The 7,635-nt window shown below is 42.1% G+C and overlaps 1 long non-coding RNA gene across 1 annotated transcript; it reads right to left on the bottom strand.

The window, feature by feature from the left end:
* Positions 1 to 832: 832 nt before the first annotated feature.
* Positions 833 to 7,344, bottom strand: LOC138739791 (uncharacterized). The gene is made up of 3 exons (XR_011342421.1): positions 7,063 to 7,344; positions 3,166 to 3,290; positions 833 to 1,543 (listed from the first exon to the last, which is right to left on the bottom strand). It is a non-coding gene; the product is annotated as an uncharacterized lncRNA (long non-coding RNA).
* Between the last annotated feature and the right edge of the window lie 291 nt (positions 7,345 to 7,635).

The raw sequence follows: 7,635 nt of genomic DNA, 5'->3' as shown, positions 1-7,635 counted from the left end.
AAAAGCTTTCCATCTGTGTTTTAAATTTATTCATCTTCACTGTTTCCCTGGGCAGAGAATTCCACAGATTCACCAATCTCTGGAAAAAGCAGTTCTCAGCCCTGTCCCTTTGAGGCTATGTCCCCAATTTTTAATTTTGTTTTGCACTTTTGTTAGACATGCAGCAAATTAACAGGCCCTACCAACCCAAGAGCCCATGTCCGCCCCCACCAAATGCACCAATTAACCTACAAATCACTGAATGTTTTTGAAGGGTGGGAGGAAACTGGGGCACCTAGAGGAAGCCAGCATGGAGAACATGCAAACTCCTTACAGACAGCAGATTTGAACCTGGGTTGCTGGCACTGCAATAGCTTTGCGCTGACTGATACACACTCCATGTTTCCCGTATTAGCATTTGATAAAGAAAGGCGACATGATTTTTTTTTTTCCATTTCGTGCTGGGAGGAAAATATTGGCATGAATTCAAATGGATGAATTTTATTTCACACTGTTGGAAAGGAGAGTGAAATAACAAATAATTTTCTATCCATGTATCCGTGCATCACAAACTCTGTTCCATAATTGTTTCAAATAACCCATCAACCATGCACATGGTAAATATCCATCAGTATTCAGCTCACAAATATAGCATCTATCTTCAAATGTGTTAACACAGTCTGGAGAAAAAGGATCAGGTATAACACTAATATTGAAAAGATGAACTTTTTAGAAAAATCAGAGAAAAACATGCATCTGCAGCATTTTAAATAATGGATAAGCCAGTGACCTGGATGGTCCTGATGATAAATGATAATGTCCAAGGCAAAATTTTAATCATGGTCACATACAGATAAATGAGAACAGAGAGTGAGTCACATTTAATGAATCACCTTAGACTAGTCTGAAATCAGCTCCTTTGTGTTTACATTCACCTCTAATTACATTGAAATAAGGATCATTTTCTCATATTAGAATTAAATTGTCCAGTCGATGAAAGGGTGTTGCAGATCAGATCTTTTCAGATACAATTGCCTCCATGTGACAATGCTAATGGTCTTCCCAGCCGAGGAAGTCTTCTGAAAACAGCGCCAGATTTTCCATCTCCAGTGTTCTCGTCTTAATAATAATAATGATCTTTCTCCTTGCTCAAGGAAGGCTGATGTGGATATCAGAAATTGGTTTCCATGTGTAGGGTTCAGGGAGAGTCCCACAGCAGCTTGGTCAATGGAGGAGCAGCGATGCCCCATTGTTCATTCTGCATCTTCCCAAGCTTTCCTGCCATGGGGCACATCTTTCCCTGCCTATGAAGTGAAGACAGGCAGATTGTACCTTTGACACAAAGATTGGATTGGCAAACCTTCCAATTGCCTTTTGTAATACAGAATCCTCGGAGGCAGGCAACCGCTGAGCGTGGATTATTGTTTTAAAGTTCCAGCAGAGCATCACACTTGACCTGGGCACTGCTCAATGCAGGTCTTTGTTGGTGATTGTGGTCCCATTCTGGTGTGCAGCTAGCAGGTCATTCCATTTCTTGATACTCTGTTGACAGTTGATCTTATCTCTGGTCAGATTGGGAGAAAAGAGAGGGAAACAGAGCTTGAAACTTGGCTTTTGCAGATTATTTCCACATAACCCTTCATTTCTTATAAGGTTCTTTATAACTAGTTATTTTACCTCAACTAAATAATAGCCCACGTTTATGAGCCTGCTTTTGTGATTAGGGGAAAAGTTTAGTGGCTTCAAGAAGTAACAATTCCTGGGAACAGTTCATTAACAAATAGTGGTCTTTATTTACACACTCTAGCTTTCCATCTTGGTCAAGGGCCTTCTTCTGCTTGTACCTCCTAATGCACAGGTTCCACCACAGAGGGACAAGACCAGCAAACAAATGGAATCAACCATTCACCACCTGACGCCTCTGTCAGCATTTAGTGTCAGAGTTAAGTCTAGGTTCTGGAGCTCCTAACCAAATATTTGAATTGATCAATGGGCTAAAGACCCCACATGGAATTTCATATTCATTTCTGGTCACCTCATTACAGAAAAAATGTGGAAGCTATAGAGAGGCTGCCTGGATTGGAGAGTCATGCCTTATGAGGATAGGTTGAGTGATCTCAGTCTTTTCTCCTCGGAGTGACAGAGACACTTCATTCTGAATGGCAGCACCCGTATCGGCCGAGTGTGACTCATGGTTTCAGACAGCAGGAAGACCAGCTCTGCCTCTGTGGTCTGTGTGCCCCTTCAGGAATTTTTACATGAGGTGAATAGAACATGGTGAGCCCATTGGTTCCATTCTGCATTCTGATAGAGGTGTATAAGATGCTGAGAGGCATTGGTTTTGTGGATGGCTATACACTTTTTTTCCCAGGGCTGAAATGGCTAACATGAGGGCCAGAGTTTTAAGGTGCTGGGGAGTAGGAAGAAGGGGGATATAAGAGGTAATTTTTTCACAGAGTAGAGGGTGTATCGAATGCACTTTTGGCAACAGTTGTGGAAGCAGGTACAATAAAAGAAACTATTAGGCAGGTATATGAAACTGAAAAAAATGGAGGGAAATTTTAGCCCATTGTTAGAGTAGGTTATTAGATTGTCACAATACTGTGGGCCAAAGGGTCTGTACTGGGCTGTAAATTTCTATGTAAAGCATTGAGTTCACAACTATTTTGGCAAAGCCAGCCTAGAATGGGCAATGTGCTGGTCTTGATCATAAATCATAAAAGAATATCAATAGCAATGTTCAGAAAGCAATGTTTTCATTTCTTTGTTTATTGGTATATTGGAAGGAAGATGGATTATGTCCTGTTGGTACATGGGAACATCAGAAATGTGAGCAAAGGTAGGCCATTTGAACCTTGTACCTCTTCCAAATTTCAGTAAGATCTTCAATTTCAGTTGCATTATCCTTCACTTTCTAATTTCTAAAAATCCATTTGTCTTGTCTTGGACCTGCTGAGCAAACACCTCCTCGAAGGAAGAGGATTCTGAATTCTCTTCCTCCTCTGAGTGAAGAAATTTCTTCCCAACTTCATTCTGAATGACAGCACCTATATCGGCCAAGTATGACTCAAGGTTCCAGACAGCAGGAAGACCCGCTCTGCCTCTGTGGTCTGTGATGCCCCTTCAGGAATTTTTACATGAGGTGAATAGAACACGGTGAGCCCATTGGTTCCATTCTGCACTGACCTGCACAGTTCTCTCATGGATCTCATCTCCGAGAAGATCCAACAAAGGGTATCGAGGAGGCTTGAAAAGCACAAACCTTCAGATTCGAAACACTGGGCAACAATTTTTCTCAAAAGGTTCACTTCCTGAAAAAAATGGGGATTATGATCATCAAGCTGAACACAAAGATAATTTCAGATTTGCTGTATCATGTAGGAAGTCCGAGGAACATTGATTTTCATTCAATTTAGTATGTTTAATGGTGACACATTGTCTTAGCTCAACTGACCTAAATATGTTTTGCTTCTGATTTTCTTTAATACTCAGTATCTGATGCCTCTCGTGTCAGTGTCCAACAATAGTTGGCCAGCATTGATGGATTCCAGTTGCACTGATACCTCTTTTCCATGGTCACAATGTCCTGGTGAAACTTTTCACCATGCTCATTACTGACTGCTCCAAGATCATCAGGGAAGAAGTCCAAGTATGAATGAAATGAATTGTCAATGACATGTTGCACATCATGGTTTTGTATAATTGCAGCATGAGCTTCCATGTCAATGCAATCACAAAGAAGGCTCGCCAGTGGCTATACTTAGTGAGGTATATGAGGAGATTCGGTATGTCACCGAAGACCCTCATTATCTTCTACAGACGTACTGTGGCGAGCATTCTGGCTGATTCCATCACAGCCTGGTATGGAGGCACCAACTCTCAGGACAAGAATAAACTCCAGAGAGTTGCTAACTCGGCCTAAAACATAACATGCACCAGACTTCACTCCATCAAGGATATCTACATGAGGCGGTGTCACAAAAAAAAAGCAGCCTCTGTATTTAAAGACGCCCCACCACCACCCAGGCCATACCCTTTACTCTGCTACCATCAAGAAAAAGGTACAGGAGCACTCAGTGGCACAAGGACAGCTCTTCCCCGCTGCCTGAAAAATCAATGAACCTAAGACACTGCCTTACTTTTTGTGCAGTATTATTTTTATTTTTTTTTATATAGTAATGTTACAAGATGGTTATAATATGAATGTTTTCACTATGATGTTGCATCAAAACATGAATTTCATGACTTGTTCATGACAATAAATTCTGATTCTGAAATATGGCAGGAAATCACAAAAATAGGTTATATCTAAAAAGCGGTATGTGATAGGAAAATTTTAAGGTTATTTTCATGATCAGTAGCCCCAAATCCATAAAATGCAAAGTCTTCATTGTCCAGTGATAACAGCTCATTTCCTGCTGTTATCAGACTCCTAAATGGGCCCCTTATTGGTAAAAGATGATGTCCCTGCACTGTTTTAACTCTTCTTCTTTCTTTGGCTTGGCTTCGCGGACAAAGATTTATGGAGGGGGTAAAAAGTTCACGTCAGCTGCAGGCTCGTTTGTGGCTGACAAGTCCGATGCGGGACAGGCAGACACGATTGCAGCGGTTGCAAGGGAAAATTGGTTGGTTGGGGTTGGGTGTTGGGTTTTTCCTCCTTTGCCTTTTGTCAGTGAGGTGGGCTCTGCAGTCTTCTTCAAAGGAGGTTGCTGCCCGCCAAACTGTGAGGCGCCAAGATGCACGGTTTGAGGCGTTATCAGCCCACTGGCGGTGGTCAATGCGGCAGGCACCAAGAGATTTCTTTAGGCAGTCCTTGTACCTTTTCTTTGGTGCACCTCTGTCACGGTGGCCAGTGGAGAGCTCGCCATATAACACGATCTTGGGAAGGCGATGGTCCTCCATTCTGGAGACGTGACCCATCCAGCGCAGCTGGATCTTCAGTAGCGTGGACTCGATGCTGTCGACCTCTGCCATCTCTACTTTGCAGTAAAGTCTGCACTTTTTTTTGAGCTTTAGATTCTGCCTTCTTGATATTGTAAAATTGCATGCTGAACATTCGTTTTATTATAGCCCTACCTGCAGCACTTAAGTATGGGTTGAATTTCTTGATTAAAATCCAAAACAAAGCTTTTCATTGTACTTCAGTAGATGTGGCAATAAGCAGTTCAATTCACTTCCCAAGAGACTGTAGATGCTAAAATGTAGAGCAAAAAAATACAAACTGTTGGAGGAACTCAGCAGGACAGACAGCATCTATGGAGGGAGATGGACAGTCAACATTTCGGGTTGTAACCCTGCTTCAGGAATGAGGGTATCGGACCTTCTCAGAATGTCCAGGTATCAACTAGGGAGAGTCCAATTTACAAATTCGCTACAGAGTTGAAACATAATGATGGATTGAACTATTGATATACATGGGAGATCATCACAGGGAAACAACATTAGCCTGTGTGTGTGCGTTTTATCCTAGACATAAGACTGTATTCTCCAAGGAACGATCCCTGCTCAGTGACAATGTTCTGCCTGATCTATTAGATGCGGGATGCTGCTCAACTTCAAAAGAAGAAATCAAACTACTCTAGTTAATTTTTCCTCACAATTTCAATTTGTTTTTAGATGTACCTTCTGGCCCACAAATTTATGCTGCCCAATTGATCAACAACTCGCAGTATGTCTTGAGCAGTGAGAGAAAACCTGAGCACACAGAGGAAACCACGCAGACACAGGGAGAATGGTGAAACTCACTACATATACCTGGGATTTGAACCCTAGTCCGGATCACTGGTGCTGTGTGGCACTAACCATGCCACCCCAATTAATATTGGGAAAGATAATACTTCAGGTTGTAAAGCATAATGATTGTTAGTGAACTAGAACCTAAAGGTCTGGACCATTGATCAGGAAATGTACATTCAAATCCCACCATGGCACTTAAAGAATTCAAACTCTTCTTATTAAATATAGATGAAATTTAGAATTGATACCAATGGTGGCAACCAAGATGCAATTTATCACTTGGTACATTCAGGGCAGGAAAGCCAAGCCTCCATCATGCCTTCATGTAATATTGGACCCACCATTCCTGTTGGTCCTGAACTCCCTCATCTGTTCACCACCAAGTGGGCCAGGCAATAAATGGTGTCAGTGGCAGTAGCATGCCAAAGAGAATAATCAACATCAAAGCTACAATGGTCAAGAAAGCTCCAACACCTCTACTTTCTTGGAAGACGAAGGAAGTTCAGCATGTCGCCCTTATTCCTCAGTCATGTTTAAAGAGGCAGCACTGAAAGCATACAACATGCTCTGGATCCTGTTCTGCTCAAGATCAAAAGGAAGTGAATGCAGTTCAGAAGATAACATAAACTTCCCTCTGCTCCATGGACTGTGTCTACATCTCCCGACTGCCTGGGAAAGGCAGCCAACATATCGAGGGGGCCAACCACACCCCCAGACTCACTTCCTTCTCCCTCCTCTCATCTCAGAGAAGGCCAGAGTCCCTACCTGCAGGTACAGTGGTTTCTTCCTTGAAGCTCCTGAATGAACCCAATAGCCCTTGTTTGGTGCTAATTGATTATCATTGCACTCCCACATTCTGCAAATTGTGCTCTGTACGCAGCCGTACATAGGTTAGAGATAACTTTCTGAACTGTTCACAGAAGATCCATTTTCTCTGTTCTAAGTATTTTGTGGCATATAAGCTTAAGCAAAAGATCAATGACAATAATTTGAAAATTTGATTGAAAATGTTAGTTCTGTTCCTCAGGCCCCCGTTGCTGCCAGATATGCTCCCAGTATTTTTTTTTTGTTTAGATTTTAAGCATCCTCCTCACCTTGCAGTTGGCAAAATAGAATTTTCAGTTCACTTTTAAATAAGTTGTTGCATTAGGGGTTACATGGCAGATGCATAAAGGCACTCATTTCCATTTTAATAAACCATCCAACTGCACTCTCCAATCATTTGGTAAATCAAAGAAGACATTTGCTTTTAATTGCATGTTACAATTGATTCCAGGTGTTTGATCTGGACTGGCAGGATATATCACTTTCCTTATGCATTATCTTGTCTTTTCCCTTTTAACGCACCCTGGCAAATTCTCCATGCCTTCACTTCTCTCCTATGCAGTCATTTTGATCATTTATTTAGCATACAGCGAAATGAGAAGCTCAAAAACCAGTGACATCCTCAAGTTTATAACTATGTAATCCCTTTAACATGTAAATTTGCCTCCATGCATTTCACGGGAGCTTTATGGCATCAAAGTCTCGATCCCCCAAAAGAAGGGGCTTGTACAAGAAACACCCCTGGAAATGAAGTTTCATTACTAGTGACATCCAGACAAGAGGATGAATTCTACTTCTCTCTCTCTCTCTCTCTCTCTCTCTCTTCTCTCTCTTCCTCTCCCTCCTGCTCTCTCTCTCTCTCTTCTCTCTCTTCCTCTCCCTCCTGCTCTCTCTCTCTCTCTCTCTCTCTCTCACACTCCCTCTTGGCCCATTTTCATCTCCCTTTCTCCCTCCTGATGCACCATCAATCAGGAGACTATTGTGGAGAAACCAACAGGGTTTAATTCACTTGAGAACATAGCATATCCTTCAGTTGTCCTGCACTGAGTTGCAGTGGGCTGTGGAAAGCAGTCTCCTTAAACAGGAGCCTGTGGT

Source organism: Narcine bancroftii, chromosome 7 (assembly GCF_036971445.1).
Source record: "Narcine bancroftii isolate sNarBan1 chromosome 7, sNarBan1.hap1, whole genome shotgun sequence".
NCBI classification, from domain to species: Eukaryota; Metazoa; Chordata; class Chondrichthyes; order Torpediniformes; family Narcinidae; genus Narcine; species Narcine bancroftii.
This window is presented reverse-complemented; position numbering and strand designations above follow the sequence as displayed.